The 17,386-nt window shown below is 45.1% G+C and overlaps 1 long non-coding RNA gene across 1 annotated transcript; it reads left to right on the forward strand.

Annotated features, from left to right (window-relative positions):
• The first annotated feature begins 881 nt into the window (after window positions 1–881).
• LOC120994261 lies at window positions 882–8,280 on the forward strand. The gene is made up of 3 exons (XR_005777376.1): window positions 882–892; window positions 3,232–3,238; window positions 8,150–8,280. It is a non-coding gene; the product is annotated as an uncharacterized LOC120994261 (long non-coding RNA).
• The last annotated feature ends 9,106 nt before the right edge of the window (window positions 8,281–17,386 follow it).

The raw sequence follows: 17,386 nt of genomic DNA on the forward strand, positions 1-17,386 counted from the left end.
TCACCCTGATAGAGATCTATCAGGGTGAATAGGAAAAGGGATGAAAGATCCCAGGTTCTAGCCCCTAAGGGGGGAAATAGTTATTAAATAAAAAGTGAAAAAAAAAAAACACTAAAATATGAAGTATAAATCACCCCCCTTTTCCAAATTTCACATATAAAATATATAAATAAACATATTACATCGCCACGTCAGAAAAGTCCAAACTATTAAAATATAAAAAAAAAATCTAGGTGGTGAATGCCGGAACAGAAAAAATAAAATAAAAACTGCGCGATTCGCCATTTTTAAAAATGAGGAATGCACGTGGCTTTTTTTGTTTATTTTTTTCGCGTGGTATCGAATGGTATCGAGTATCGCAATACTTTTTCATGGTATCGAAACCGAATCAAAAATTTGGTATCGCAACAACTCTAATCTGAATACGGCCAAGTTAGGGGCTCTGGAGCAAATATGGGCCTCCCGCCTTGCCAACTATGACTTCACTGTGAAATACCGGGCAGTTCACTCAAATGATAATGCTGATGCCCTTCCCACTACAGAAGCACCTGATGAACCAAAAGATGCCTGGGAAGAAGTGGAGATGCCGGCGTTTTACAACAAATTTGCTTAGCCCGATAATGTTCACACTGAAAATCACTCAGCTTCTGACCCCTCTCCACTGACTAATACTGAGTCCAGGGGCGAACAAGAAAGATGGATTAAGCTCCAGTCAGAAAGTAGAGTCCTCGGTGAACTGCTCGACTTCCTTACTAGTGGAAGAACTCCTGAGAGAGTCCGCAGGAAGAGTGCAGACCCAGAACTATTGAAATTGTGGAGACATGTCCACCAACTTTTCCTTCAAAAAGGCCTGTTGCTAAGAAGGAGCCTGGATCCAGTGTCCTGCGATAGGGTGTACCAGATCCTCATACCACGTCGAGACGCTAGTCTTGTGTTAGAGATGTATCATAACCGGTCCGGACACTTCGGCGTGCAGAAAACTGAGGCCACCATTCGCAGAAGGTTCTATTGGATTGGGATGAGAGAAAACATTGAAAAGTGGTTCCGGGAGTGTACTGCCTGTGCCCTTCGGGAGAAGTGAGCGCCATGACCAGAGAGCGCCTCTCCACCCTATCGTGAGTAAAACTCCCCTGGAGCTTGTTGCTATTGATCATGTGAAGTTGGAGCCAAGTAGCTCAGGTTATACTTAGGCCATGACTATTATTGATCACTTCACTAAGTTTGTTGTAGCAGTGCCTGTGAAAGACCTGACAGCCAAGACTGCGGCGGAAGCATTCTGGAAGCATTTCCTCCTGCCCTACGGCTGCCCAGAGAGAATCCTCACCGACCAGGGGTCTGCGTTTGAATCACAGATGTTCCAGGAGTTGTGCCTGCTACATAATTGCCAGAAGGTCTGGACCACAGCCTATCATCTGCAAGGTAACGGACTCTGTGAAAAAATTAATCAAACTCTCATCGAAATGTTGAGAGCAGTGCCCCCTGACACAAGGGGTAATTGGCCTACTCTGCTGCCACAACTTATGTACACGTATAACAATACAATTCACTGCTCCACCGGGTACACGCCTTTCTATTTTATGTTTGGCCATCAAGGGAGGTTGCCTGCTGATCACTCCCTGGACGTGCAAATACCTGATGTCATCAACCCACTACCAAAGTCTGATTGGGTGGTGGAGCATCAAAGACGTCTTCTTAATGCCAAAGAGATTGTTCAGGAGCGCATGGAAAGTGCCCGAGAGCGGCAGCAGAGAGACTATGACCTGGCTGCTCATGCGGAACCTCTTGCTATAGGAGACGTGGTGTGGTTGAAGAATAACCACCGAACCAGCAAGCTGGACAGTAAGTGGGAGAGGACTCCCTACGTCATAACTGCTATTCCTAATGATGAGACCCACGTGTACCAAATTTCCAGGGAAGGTAAAGGCTCCCAGATCGTACACAGGAACCGTTTAAAGCCCTGCATAGAAGGAGAAACTACAACAGAGGACATTGAGCCAGAGTCTCCTGAGCCAGAGTCGTCGGCCCAACCTGTTGATCCTATGCAGGCCGTTGAGAACCTGTTACATGACAAAGAGCCACTTCATTGGTTCCTCACACCCTGGGAGATTCGGAGACTACATTCTTGACCAGAGTAACTCCTCCCGGGAAACCCCTGTTTAACTGTCTAGAAGACCCGGGTACGGACTAATTTCGTTCTCTTGAGCCTCCAGGAACTTATGTCATATTTGTATTGTATTATTATGGACTATCCTGGTTATTCCTGATACTCTGTACCAGGTCAGCACCCCTGTTCCCTATATTATCCTGTGTGAAGAGAACGATGCCCCTTTTCACCGCACTTGTTCCTTTGCCAGCGGAGCTGCCTGATATTTTCCTTGCAAATGTAGTGCAAATGTAGTGTTTGTTGTATATGCCTGCTTTGCATTTTTGTCTTTCAGGTCACAGTTTCCAGTTAGGCAGGCCCCCTGCTGCCACAACTTATGTACACGTATAACAATACAATTCACTGCTCCACCGGGTACACGCCTTTCTATTTTATGTTTGGCCATCAAGGGAGGTTGCCTGCTGATCACTCCCTGGACGTGCAAATCAGTGCCATCTTAAGAGCATTATAGGCCCCCGGGCAATACAGTGCACTGGGGCCCTGTCTACACAATCACGCACTAGAATAAAAATGCAAATTATCAATAAGGCGATATTTATTGGGCATTTCCTCTTGTGGATTTTCCCCAGCAGTAGGATCAGGTAATGATACCATTGGTATTTCTGCTGGAATTGGAGTGCATGTAGATGTGGATGCTACATCTGGAGGAGCAGAACTACTGGCTGACGTTGCACCTGGATTGAGCCAAGATGTTAGTTTTGGAAGTTTGCACATTTTCTCTTTCTCCTCTGCAGCCTTTTTCCTCTTCTGTGCTCCACTCAAAACATTACGTTTCATTTCTGCACTAAAGGTTATTTTCACCAACACGTAATAAACTTTATTTTTCCTCACCTTTTTTACACTTCCTCGAACGAGTGGCAACTCTAAGATTGCTATATAAGGGGGACACATAAGATATTACAGTCAAAACTTGAGGGGCACTAATAACTTAAAGTGGATGTAAACCCAAACATTTTTTTTTTTTGTGATGTCACAATGTAGAGTACCCAGGCAGTACACACGCCACTCCAACATTAATACCCACCAGCACCAGCAGTACCCACACCAGCATTACCCACCAGCACCAGAGTGTGTGTACATTTATATATATATCTATATTTATTTCGTTTTTTTAGTTGTATGATTAAAGTGGATGTAAACCCCCAAGTATGCAGTATAGCACCCTATAGTATACAGCACCACACAGTATGCAGTATAGCACCCTATAGTATACAGCACCACACAGTATGCAGTATAGCACCCTATAGTATACAGCACCACACAGTATGCAGTATAGCACCCTATAGTATACAGCACCACACAGTATGCAGTATAGCACCCTATAGTATACAGCACCACACAGTATGGTATTTTATATTGCAATATAATATATAATGTCATGTTTATTCCTGTGTACTAGGCCTGTTAGGGGTATAGTTTCTCCTCCCAAGCTGTAGAGGGAGCTAGGGAACCCCTTAGTATATATAGTTAGGCCCAGGCAGGAAGGAGTTAGTTCAGTTTAATCCAGGAGACTAAGTAGCTCAGGCTAGCCTGCCTAAGGTCCCTGAGCAAGAGAAGCTCAGAAGTAAATCTTTGAATAATCATAACAATGAAAGAACAGTTATGTTTGGCCTTCCCTAATGTTTTTTCAGCCATATTATTCCTTGTTTCAGCTGCACAGCTAGATGCATTTCACTCAGAAGCAGGTCACATCTGCCTTCTATGGAATCTGCAAGCACTATACTGCTGTGACATTCTTTCCCTTAATTCCCACTATGTTTTTTTTTCAGCTCCAGAGCTCACAGAACAGATAAGGAGGGATAATTCAGACTTGCAGACACACATGAGGCTTCTGTGAGCTTCAAAAGCAGTGTAGAACCAGTTATTTTTATCAGGCTCAAGATCACAGCTAGCTCTGATACGCCCCCACTTCCTGTGACCTGTCTTCTGTGTTTCTGTTACTAGGGACGGCTCTTGTCTGACAACAGGCAGTGGACTGCAAATTGGGTATAAGTGAGACCCCTAGTGACCATGACATTACAGCTTTTACAGGTGGATGCAGTCAGATTTTTTAAAATGAAGTGACTTAGAAATTTAGCATCTACACCATTCTATTAAACAGAATGAACTTGTGTGAAAGTACAGTTACTTTTTAAGATTCCTGTATCCCAGTTCAGCATTCCAGCATAGATGAATAAGGATGTCTTCCAGGAGTTGCTTTCATCCCCCTTATGGAGGCTGCGTGAGAGGAACATAAGAACTGATAAACCCATAAATTCACCACTGCTGACCTCAGACTAATGACATTCTAATGCCACCCAGGTCTTGGATGACATAGCCATAAGCATGGAAGGTCCTAAATTTACTCCCCCCATAGGGATCAATTTGAATTTTTTTATTTTTTATGGCAAGGCTGACATTGTGGCAGAACTTAACCAAAGTGGTCATGTACAGTACAGCTGACGAAGCTTAGAAGAAAATCAGCATCCTTCTTATTCCTTTTAGCGCTAGAGATTGTAGACTTTATTTGACAACTTCTGTTAAACTTGAACTGGTCGGATTAATGATGCAGCAAATCATAGACAATTCAGCTCCCGCTGGTTGGTCTATTATGAAAAGCTTTCAAATTTCTCTTCAAGTTTCCATGAAAGCCATGCAAATCTCACACTCTAATTAGACCCCTGAGAGCCAAGTACATGTGGAAATGAAGCAATTAAGTACAGACATCGTACTTGAGACACCCACTGCCTCACATGAATCATCAGAGATCTAGGTGAAAATTGCAGACATTTCTGCAGAGAACATAAGCCTCCATCATTTCCCGACCTCCCACAGAAAATTGCCACATGTGACATATCTTTCTGGACCAGAGGAACATGTGAGCTCATAAATATAGCCTGTGAGTGCGAGGGACAAATATCAATACACCTAATGCTTATGTCAGAAGGACTGCACATAACTATTTATGGGAACACTTCTTAGAATTTGGGAAGATTTTAAAGGCGTCGTAAGAAAAAGGAACTTAATTTGGAACCAATCAGGTTCTGTATAGATGGGGCCAAAGAACCCCAGTTTGACACTGCATGTATCTGTAAGGTGTGGCAGGACCGCCTCTCTCAAAAAATGTATATGGTTGATTTATGTTACTGCACCTTTAAATTGACAGCTATTATCTGTTGTAATGCTCTTGTAAGTGTGTTTTACTGTAATGTGCATCAATTTCATAGAGATATGTATGGTTTATCTCCATCGCTATGCTGTCAACTGTGTCACAGGGGCAGATTAGCCATAGACTCTACCGGGAAGATTTCTGCGTTATTATCAAGCACCCACTTGGGGACGGTGCTACTCCTGCCAAAGACGGCATCTCAGAGACTCTCAGGACTCATTTTGAAAGTGATAGAGGCACTATTTTGCTCTGAACCTGTGATTGGCTCATTTTAAACGCCGGTCTTAATAAAGGCCCATCGCTGGCGGTGGATCCACCAAAGTTATAAAAAGGCGCAGGACTCTCCATAATATCAGCACATCCAGTGCCAGTTCTAAATGTAAGACAGCTTCCAAGCCGTCTTACATTTAGACCCCTTCCACGCCATGCCCACAATTTTAGACCTGGTGTGAGCAGAGAAAAGTCGCAAATAGCAGTGCAAATAGCGGTGCAACTAACCATTGCGCTGCCATCTGCGCCTGAAATACATCTAATTTAGGCTTATTTCAGATTAGTAAATGACCCCCAAAATTCATTTTGTAGAACTTGACAATTTGTGTGACAAAATAAAATTGTGTGACAAAATGACATTTTATGCTGCATTGCTGGCACTAAGGGACCCATAGCGAGGATCAAACCAGGCCTCCCACACAGGACAGAAGGGTTTTTGCCTAAACCATTTTCAATGACCCTTAGACAATTTTCCCACTGCCTCATTGGATAAAAGTTGTTCCTTTAGAGGGTAGAGTCCTGGCCAAGTTTTCACCTCCAGTAGAAGAGGAGATGATCCCAACTAAGATTGGGACCCCTCTTGCCCTAAGCCCCATAGCAGTCACATGGTCTGCCGCTATGGTAGTTACGGCCCTGGTCCCCACTTTCTGTCAGTCTGGGTCCGTCTACAACATAGGGCCACCTTTAGTTTTTCCAGGGCCACTTTAAATTCCCAATCCACCCCTGGTCACAAAATACAATTCTGTCCCACAAAATACAATTCTGTTAATTTTGTCACACAGAATGTCATTTAAACACAAAGAATGTCATTTTTTTTTTGCACAGAATTGTATTTTGTGACAAAAAATGTCATTTGGTGCCTCACGCCTCCAACCTGGTAACAGTGCAAAGGAACCTGTAATTGGTCTGCTATTATTGCTGACAATCTTTTTACAATACCTTAGTAGACCTGCAGAGGACTGGTAATCTTGTACTGTACGCTACCTTGGTGTTTAGACTCCAGTGTTTAATACTCCAGTGACCACCAGGGGCAGCTTTCTGAAGATGACGCAGCTGCATACCAGCCATGCATACTCACATTTTCTAATGTTATGCATAATCTCTCCGAAAATGCCTTGAGTACCTATGGACTTTCCTCCCTTTCTACCTCTATCTCTATCAAGTGTGGGTCCTTGATCCCCGATGGAGACTTACACAAACAGGGGCGGATTGGCAGCTTAAAGTGGCCCTGGAAAAAAAACTTAAAGTGGCCCCATGTTGTAGATGGGTCCAAATTTCACAGAAGACAGAATAAAACAAGTAGGCAGGGACAACAGAAGTAGGCAAGGCCTGCAATACTATAGTGCAGCACAGAATACTGCCCCAGCAAAACCGAATACCACAGGGCAGCACAAAATACTGCCACCCCAACCACAGTATTCAACTGTATCACAGTTGAGTTCAGGAGGGCACCTGTGGCCATTGAGCTTCAGATCTTTATGTACCTGGCCTGCGGCCATCAAGAGGACTTGAGTGGCCCCCTGGGCAACAGCCCACTGGGAAATTTCCCAGTAGGGGGTATGGCCAACCCGCCCCTATATACAAATATTTAACTAGTGCACAATCCAAAAGGTTGTCACGCCTGATCTCCTTTACTCCTCCCCTTTGCTGACCACCCTCCACACCGTCCCAGCAGCGTTCAAATGTAAGTCTAAAACAAAAAATGACAAAACAACAGCAAAACCCACTGTGTGTTCTATGGGGATGATATGACACTGAACGTGTCTCCTGACTATAGTTCGGTAGACCCAAAAGACACAATTGGTTTTCATACTTCTGGCTTCTGTGGCCCAAGAGGTATCTTGTCTCTAGATGCCCATAATGGATAAAAGGCTAGATGCATTACATGCCTCAATCAACTCGGTCCTAGTCCTTTTTGCCACAAATGCACAGGAGATAACCACAACTAGAGGTACTGAGTAAAACTGCAAAAAAATTACACCATGTCCTACATAACAATGAACATCTTAAAACAATTTTACCAGATACTCCTTTGCTTTGTTACCGACAACCTCCAAATCTGAGAACTGTTCTGATCAGGAGTTCATTGCCATGTACTACACAAAAAGAAACTTATCCCTGCATTGTAAGGAGATGCAAAACCTGCTCCCATGTAATGACATCAGACAAGATCCAGAGTCCCAACACACAGCAGGACCATAGGATCCCTGGGACATTCATGTGTTCTACAGCCAATGTTGTATACCGGATTCTGTAACGCCCCAGAGGTGCATTACCACTTCTTCCCCCCCCCGGTACTGTCTTTATTGTTTAACCTAATGTCATCTGTGCATTTATTTCCAAATCCTAAACAATGTGCATTTCCTATTTTGAAACTCTTTGTACCTGTAGTGTACCTGGTTCACCAGCAGGTGGCAGCATAAATGACAAAGCTATCTTACATAGAATGGAGCTTTCCTTTCCATTCTAACACCCCCCTCTGTGGTGTGGTGGGCGGTGCCCCACTTGCTGCAGGGAGGGAGGAGCTTAATTTAGGGTTAGTCTAGAGTACCTTCAGCTAGGGGAAGGCAGCAGGAGCCTGTCCCTGTTGGATGAGCCCTGTCTGGGCCAGCTTGAGCACCTTCAGCTCGGCTGGATAAGGAGGCCAAAACCTGAAGCCTCAGAGACCAGGAGTAAAGTGTTCCCTGGACAAAGCTAGAGACAGACCAGATTACAGAGCAAAGTACAGCCTATAGCTAAAGCTAAATTCTACAGTTATCCTGTTAGCACAGCAGAGCCAGAAAGCAACAGACATAGCAGAGAGGAGTTTTCCTGCCAGAGTTAATGCCATGGCCTGCTGGAACCAAGAAAAGCCTGAAACTGTTTGGAGAAACGTTTATCCGAGCAAAGCTGTTATCAACTTCATCACAAGGTCTGGACTCAATTTATTTCTTCATCCCATTCATCACCTACCCCCTTTGCTCTGCTTCGGACGACAACGCCTGGGTTCCAGCGTATCCAGGTAGGAGCACTGTGACACGTGCACAAAACATTAAGGGACATTTAGGCCACTCTGGCATTCCTACACCTGGGTATCATCTACTACATCACTAAAAGGGGCACTGTGCCCTTGTTGCTTCACTGCAACTGGCGTCACGAAAACAAGTACACTTATCTCATCTTAAAGGGACCCCTTGCCGTGCGCTGCAATTCTCTGCGCTACAGGTCCTGTTGGGGGTCTCTATGTTGTAGAAATGGGACAAAAATCTAAAACAAGGATGAGGTCCCATACAATTAAAGAGAAAAGGGTACATTTTTCTTTGGCTAAGCAGTTTTGTAGCCTAGGGAACAATGAAGAACATACAGTATGAAAATATGAAAAATCATATTAAAATGCAATTTCAAAACTCAAAAAGCCAGAAGAATTTATAAACACAAATTTAGACATTGTTGTAAACACTGAAAACCGGACTGAATTGTCCTAAGGATTTACGGCACACTACATGATCTAAAGAACTACACCAGAGATAGTGGGGGGCACTAGGTCTCTGAGCTAACATCAATTTAAAGACCATATAACCTGACCATGAACAACGAACCCCATTGAAGTCAATGGGGACCCGAACTTTGGGGCACTAAAAGTTATAAAAGGGGCTAGAGGGCTGCAAAAGGCTCCAAAGTGTGCGTAAAAGCAGTACAATTTCCCTTCAAAAGTGTATAGGGAAGTAACTTAAAATGACATAAAATACATAAAAAAAATTACAATCTTGAACCAAGAGGCGGAGATCCAAAAAGAGTAGGAAGTCGAGGAGGCTGTGTACATGGCAGTGTAGGTGGAAGAGGAGGCGGGGGAGGAAGCCAACACTCTTTCTGTTTGTTTTTTGTCCATGTGTCCATCAATTCTATGTCAGGTTGCTAAGGGCCACAGCGTGACAGTTTAGTGCTTGTATGTCCTGGATTAAAACTGGGTAAAAAATTAGTCTCAGTTTTAGATCTCACACGTCCCCTGTCTAGGGACTATATATTAAAATAATCTTTCTCCTACTACAGTTAGACGGATGAAAGGGTGTTCCTAATTTTAAATAATTGATGTCTTTCACACAAACACTCCACAGAATTTCCTCTCCTACAACAGTAAAGACGGATTTATGGAGTGTTCCTAAATTTAAAAAAAATTCATGACTTTCACAGACACGCTACAATAATTTCCTCTCCCATTTGGAAGGATTCAAAATGGGTTGTCTTATTAGTATTCTTAATTATTCTTTTTTGGTGGGGGGATGGTTACAGTCGACCACCAAACATTGGGAGATGGCAAAGAGAACGCAAAAAACTGCGATGGAGTACAACAATGTGTAGGTGCGCCCGGTACACTTCTCTACTCTGCCAATATAAGACATAACATTCTTGAGCCTGGAGGCGGAGGTCCCAGTGGAGAAGGAGGCTGACGTGGTGGTACAGGTGGAAGAGGCGGCCGTGGCGGTGGAGGTCATCACCAACCTTTTTTTTTGTTTGTTTAAAAAAAAATATATAATTGTTTTTGTTTTTTGGTTTGTGGAAGCCCCAAAACATTGGGAAATAGCAAAGAGAATGCACAAACTGCGTCATAGTACAATAATGGCTAGGTGCGCCTGGTACACTTCTCTACTCTGCTAATATAAGACATAACAATCTTGAGCCTGGAGGCAGAGGTTCCAGTGGAGGAAGAGGCGGATGTGGCGGTGCAGATGGAGGAGGTCACCAACCTTTTTTATTTATTTATTTAGTTTTTGTCTTGTTTTATTTGTTTTTTGGTTTGTGGCGTCCCCAAAACTTTGGGAAATAGCAAAGTACAACAATGGCTAGATGAGTCTGGTATACCTCTCTACTCCAAGGTACGGACAAGTTCTGTGGGATCCATACCTGGTTAATTTTAATGAATGTGAGTTTGTCCACATTGGCTGTGGACAGGCAGATGTGCCTGTCCATGATCACCCCCCCCCTTCCTGCCATGCTAAACACACGTTCAGACAATACACTTGCCGCAGGGCAGGCCAGCACCTCCAAGGAGTAAAGGGCAAGCTCAAGCCATGCGCCCAATTTGGAGACCCAGAAGTTAAATGGGGGCAGACCTATCAGTCAGTACGTGCAGATGTGTGGACAGGTACTGTTCCACCATGTTGTTGAAACGCTGCCTCCTGCTAAGATGGTCTGTATCAGATGGTGGTGCTGGATATTGTGGCGTGCAGACAAAGCTTTTCCACATTTCGACCATGCTAACCCTCCTTTCTGAGGTGCTGACGGTGCCCCTGCTGCGTTGGCAACTTCCTCCTCCTCTGCCGTCTCTGCCTCGTGCTTCCAATGAGCCCCCGCTGTCAGGTGGGAATGCCATCAGTAACACCTCTAACAGCATTCGCTTTTACTTGTGCATCTTCCATTTACGCACCAGTGACTGAAGTAAGAATGGCACGTTGTCCTTGTGGCGGGGATCCAGCAGGGTGGCCACTCAGTAATGAGCACCGGTTATAATGTGGGCAACTCGGCTGTCCTCAGTGGGAGGTGTATCATCTGTGTCCTCTGTATCCCCCCAGCCACGCTCCATTGATGCCCGTGAGCTGATTTGGGTGCCACCCTGCTGTGAACGGGGTTTCTCCTCCTCGTCTTCCAAAACTGTGCCCTGGCTGGACAGTTGGGTACCTGTGGACGACTGCCCTGATAACCATTGAAATGATCCATGTTCCTCCTCTTCCTCCTGTGCCACATCCTCATCCATCGGCGCCTGAAGCGTTTTTTCCAAGGAGACATAGAAGTGGGATAGTAAGGCTAATGACAGCGTCATCACCGCTGGCCATGTTGGTGGAGAACTTGAAGCAGTGCAACATGGCACACAAGTCCCACATGGAGGCCCACTCGTTGGTGGGGAAATGTTGATGTTCCGCAGAGCAACTCACCCGTGCGTGCTGCAGTTGAAACTCCACTATCGCCTGCTGCGGCTCGCACAGTCTCTCCAGCATGTGCAAGGTGGAGTTCCACCTTGTGGGTACGTCGCATATAAGAATCCACACCTAATACTGTACCGGGATACAAAACAAACAAAACAAACCCAAAATGGCAGAGGTATACCTGCATATACTAAAACCCCCCAATAGAAAAAATATCTCCACATACTGTAAGTTTTTCAATATAGCAGCAATGAATATACCAGAGAGGACGCAGAGGGTTCTGCCCCATCAGTCAAGTCGAATCCACATGTCCTAATGCCAATATAACAAAAGCATCCAACACTAATGTGGATTACATCATAGTTTGCCCATGGGAATAACATTCAATCTCAAACCTAGTGTGAATAAGTGCTAAAATGGTAACAGACAGACACATGTGGATTACCGACCAATGCAGCATATCAATTGCTGCTATATTGATACTTACGTAGGTTTTCATGATTTTATGTTTATTACTAGCAGAAGGACCCGTCTTCGCAAGGGTATATTTCATCTATTTAATGTTTGTGTGTGTCGTTAAAAGATATTGACAGTATCCCCATAACAGTGACCTCTACTGCACCCCGCCCCTTAACAGTGAACTCCACAGTCCCCCACCCCTTAACACTGACCCCCCCACAGTGCCCCGCCACTTTAAAATGGGACCTCCACAGCAGCCCATCCCTTTAGCTTTGACCTTCACAACTGTGGCAGGCGCAGCACTTGAACTGCCTTTTGTGATGTGGCATTAGAAAAATTTTGATATCTCTGACTTTTAGTCTAACCAGACTGTCTATTACTCTGTAATTCCTCTAGCGCTGTTCTATGGAAACAGTAGGTTTAAAGAGCACACCAAATGCTTGAAATAACTTCTTTATTAACCTAAACTTTTCTTCATCCATAACACTGCCGCCTCCGCAGCAAATAGTCCATGTACATAACACGTGTTGAAAATATATCACAAAATGGCGGTATGCATAAGATGGTGGTTCAACTGTTCAATCTTGTCATTCAACATAAAATGGTGAATATATTTCTCTCTTCAGTATCTGTACTCTTACTTTAAGTTATTTAAGCACCTTATGATCTCTCTGAGAGGTATATCTGAGGTCTAACTAATAGTTCTACTTGCTGAATTTGGTCACTGTTTGCAGTATGCAGTTAGCAGTAACTATTTGCAGATTGGTTGAGTATGATCTGGTATGGTTGTATACAATTTGGATTGCAATATGGAATTTGAATTTGGATTGTGAACTTTGTAGTTTGCAACTGGTGGAACTGTAAGTAAACACACATATAACTGGTTCAGTATACAGTTCTAATCACTATATTAACAGTAGGAACATTATATAAATGTTTTAAATACCTATTTTGGCCTCTCTGCTTCCATAAAACACAGCTCTTAGTGGAGTGAATGTCTGTTCAGCTTCTCTCCTCTGGTGTAATGATTCTAGCAGCTCCTGCTAGGGGAATTTCCCACACAGGCTGTGTGTGAAGCTGGCTGTGATTGGCCAAGACTCCTGCTGTGTGTGAGGCTGGCTGTGATTGGTCTAGACTCCTGCCCAGTAACAAGTTTAACTCTATGCTTTCTGTTGTTTCTGCTGTGTCATTGAGCTTACCTCACATTCATATAATGAATCTTAAAGGCATATTATCTTTTCTGCTTCTGTGAACACAATATATATAACAGTTATAGGACATCCAAACATGAAGTCACTGTAAATAATGCTTATGTTTTTAACATACAAACATAGGAACTGTATTAAGGTTATTGGCAGGTATAGCTGTATAAACATATAAGCTATATTAGCAACCTAAGACAGGTCTTAGCTGGCTAGCTACAACAGCAGCCCACTCCTTTAACAGTCAGTTTCACAGCACCCCACTCCCTTGAAAGTGACCTCCTCAGGGGCCCGCCCTCTTAACAGTGACCTCCACAGTCGCTTCTATATAGGTAAAACCATTAGACCGTTATTTGAAAGGATAACGGAACACTTTGGATCTGTGACATCCGGTAGAGGCTGTCCCCGTTTAATTAAATATGTTAAAGAAGCACATGGAGGCGACCCCAGGGTACTAACATTTTCAGGTCTAGAAATTGTCCCCTTTCTTCCCACAGGGGGAGATAGACACACTCAGCTTCTAAAAAAGGAAGCCAGCTGGATTATAAAAGCCAGGGCCTTGGGCCCCTTAGGTCTGAATGACCGTAATGATTTAAGTGTTTTTCTTTAAACCCTGCAGATTTGCTGTATCTTAGACTATGTCTTATGTATTTGATATGCATTTTATGAAAGGCCGTCTCTGCGCATGTCTGTAGAGGCGGCACTTTTGCATAAAAGAGACGTACTTGACGTCCAGGGCCGTCTTTGCCACAGGGCAAAAGGGGCAGCTGCCCCGGGCCCAGTTGCTCCTGGGGGCCCAAGGGAGCTCTGTTTCCCGACTCCCATTCATTAGTGACTGCGTCGCTAGGTTAAAACATTCAGGGCCTGGGCCCCTGATGTTTTGTCCCAGGCCCCGAATGTCCTGCCTGCCTGCTAGAATCGAATACACTGGGTGTAGAGGTGAAGGACCTGTGGTGACATCACAGGTCATGTGATCAGCAAAGCAGGCTGTGATAGGATGACCTGGATGATGTCACCATAATGTGACCAGTGCAGGGTTGGACCGGAGTGAAGAGGAGGAGGAGCCTAATGCTGATGTCTGATGAGGACTGGAGAGGTAAGTGAAGGGACAGGGAGAGGCAGAGCAATGCTGGGAGTTGTAGTTATTTAACTGGGATGTATGTTAGGGCTGAAGGGAGGGATGTTATTGACATGGAACTGTGTGCTTGAGGTGGCTGGGGAAGGGAGTGATGTTATTTACATGGGACTGTATGTTGAAAGTGGATGGTGGGGGGGAATGATGTTTATGTACATGGGACTTAATGTTTAGGCCACGTTCACACTTGCGTTTGGGGATCCGCTTGTGAGATCCGTTTCAAGGCTCTCACAAGCAGCCCCAAATGCATCAGTTTAACCCCAATGCATTCTGAATGGATGCGGATCCATTCAGAATGCATTCGTTCGGCTCCGTACGGCCCCCCGTTCCATTTTGGAGGCGGACCCCAAAATGCTGCAAGCAGCGTTTTTGTGTCCGCATGGCCTTGCGGAGCCAAACGGATCCGTCCTGACAATGTAAGTAAATGGGGACGGATCCCTTTGCATTGACTCAAAATGGTACAATTGTAAACGGATCCGTCCCCCATTGACTTTCAATGTAAGTCAGGACGGATCCGTATTGGGACTTAGAAATTCAAATCTAATACAAACGAATCGGTCCAGAATGGATGCATTCGGTTGTATTATCGGTGCGGATCCATCCTGTACAAGTACAGGACAGATCCGCACGAACGCAAGTGTGAAAGTAGCCTTAGGGGGTGATGCTTACATGGGATTGTGCTTTGGAGGCGGCTGGGGAGGAGGTGATGTTATTTACATGGGACTGTATGGTGGAGGGAGGATTATAACTGCGAGGGGGCACTGCAGATCCAGGGGACATTATAGGCGGTCTTATTACTTCTGGGGGCTCTATAGGAGGGTCTTATAGATCCGCCTTATTTCTACTAAGCGCACTATGGGGGCCTTATTACTACTGAGGGGTCTGTAGGGAGCTTGATTACCACTGGGGGAACAATAGGGGGCCTTATTTCTACTGGGGACTCTGTGAGGGTATTATTAATATGGGAGGGCTCTTCTAATAATAGGGGCATTGTTGAGGAGCATTATCACGGTTGGGGCAGTGTTACTATTGAGGGCATTCTAGAAGGGAATTACTATTGGTGGGACTATGAGGAGCACTATTACTATGGGGGGCAGTAATGTTTCTTCAGGATAGTATTTGGGGGTGGGGAAGGGGCGTAACTAAAGGCTTATGGGCTCCGGTGCAAGAGTTCAGCTTGGGCCCCCCTTCCCTCAGTGCTTTGTGTGTCTTCTTATGCGGCACAAGTGTCTTTGGGCCCCTTCATGCTCCTGGGCCCGGTAGCGACTGCTACCTCTGCACCCCCTATAGCTACACCCCTGGGGGGGGGGGGGGACAAAGCAAGCAGCAGGATAACACTGTGGGGACTCCAGTTGGGGGATAATGATAGAATGTGAGGAAGCTAAGATGTCTGTGTGTCACACTCTGCAGAGACGAGGCGGCTGAGAGAAGTTGTCCAGACCGAGTGGAGAAGATGATGAGAGAGAAGATCTACAGAGAAGATGATGACAGAGAGGAGACGTCACCTGGAGGCTCTGGACGTGACAGGTAAGTGCTGCTGTATAGCAAGTACAGCAAAGTGCGGGGGGGGGGGGGGGGCGGGATCCAGGGGGCCCAAGTAATTCTTGCCCAGGGTCCAATCAATATTAAAGACGGCCCTGTTGACGTCATCACGTTAGGAGGCCAGAAGAAGCGTAACATATGCGAAACGGCCGTCGCCTCATGTTATCTGTGTGGAGCACCACGCTTTGACTGCCTGCTCCGCATACCTTTCACCCGAATAAAGTAAAGTTTGGACCTTCTTGGTGAGTGCCGTCTCGTATTTTCTTACTGTGTGCAGGACTTTGTGTTGAGACTGAGCACCACCGAAGTCGATTGGGTCCCTGTGTCACCGCTGAGAGAGAGTGGAAAGTGTGATCCCGTATTTGAGAGGAAGCTGTAGCAGTGCCGTCCTGTTCATTTGTCTCCCTGTGTTCGTTAGTGACCTCCACAGTACTCTGCTGCCTTAACAGTGACCTCCACAGAAGTTGCCCCTTTAATAGTGGCCCCTGCCCCCTTAACAGTGACCTCCACAGTGTCCGCCCCTTTAACAGTGATCTCCACAGCAGCCGTGTGTATGGCAGTTGGGATACAGTCCTGATTAAAAGTTTAAGACCACTTGAAAAATGGCAAAAAATCATATTTTACATTGTTGGATCTTAACAAGGTTCCAAGTAGAGCTTCAACATGCAACAAAAAGAAATGAGAGTGAGACAAAACATTTTATGAGCATTCAATTAATTGAAAATAACGATTAAACTGAAACAGGCTGTTTTTCAGCTGATCCAAATTTTAGGACCTTTAAAAGGCCAAATCTGTGCAAAGATGTGGATTCATTGTCATTTTCTGTCAGGTAGTCACACGTTGTGATTAGAGTTGAGCGAACACCTGGATGTTCGGGTTCGAGAAGTTCGGCCGAACTTCCCGGAAATGTTCGGGTTCGGGATCCGAACTTCGTCCCGAACCCCATTGAAGTTAATGGGGACCCGAACTTTTGGGCACTAAAAAGGCTGTAAAACAGCCCAGGAAAGAGCTAGAGGGCTGCAAAAGGCAGCAACATGTAGGTAAATCCCCTGCAAACAAATGTGGATAGGGAAATGAATTAAAATAAAAATTTAAAATATAAAAATGAACCAATATCAATTGGACAGAGGTCCCATAGCAGAGAATCTGGCTTCACGTCAGCAGAGAATCAGTCTCTTCATGCCATAGCAAAGAATCTGGCTTCATGTCAGCAGAGAATCAGTCTCTTCATGCCATAGCAGAGAATCTGGCTTCATGTCAGCGCAGAATCAGTCTTCATGTCATAGCAGAGAATCAGGCTTCACGTCACCCACCACTGGAACAGGCCACTGTCACACATTTAGGCCCAGGCACCCAGGCAGAGGAGAGAGGTCCCGTAACAGAGAATCTGGCCTTATGTCAGCGCAGAATCTGTCTTCATGTCATAGCAGAGAATCAGGCTTCACGTCACGCACCACTGGAACAGGCCACTGTCACACATTTAGGCCCAGGCACCCAGGCAGAGGAGAGAGGTCCCGTAACAGAGAATCTGGCCTTATGTCAGCGCAGAATCTGTATTCATGTCAT

Source organism: Bufo bufo, chromosome 3 (assembly GCF_905171765.1).
Source record: "Bufo bufo chromosome 3, aBufBuf1.1, whole genome shotgun sequence".
NCBI classification, from domain to species: Eukaryota; Metazoa; Chordata; class Amphibia; order Anura; family Bufonidae; genus Bufo; species Bufo bufo.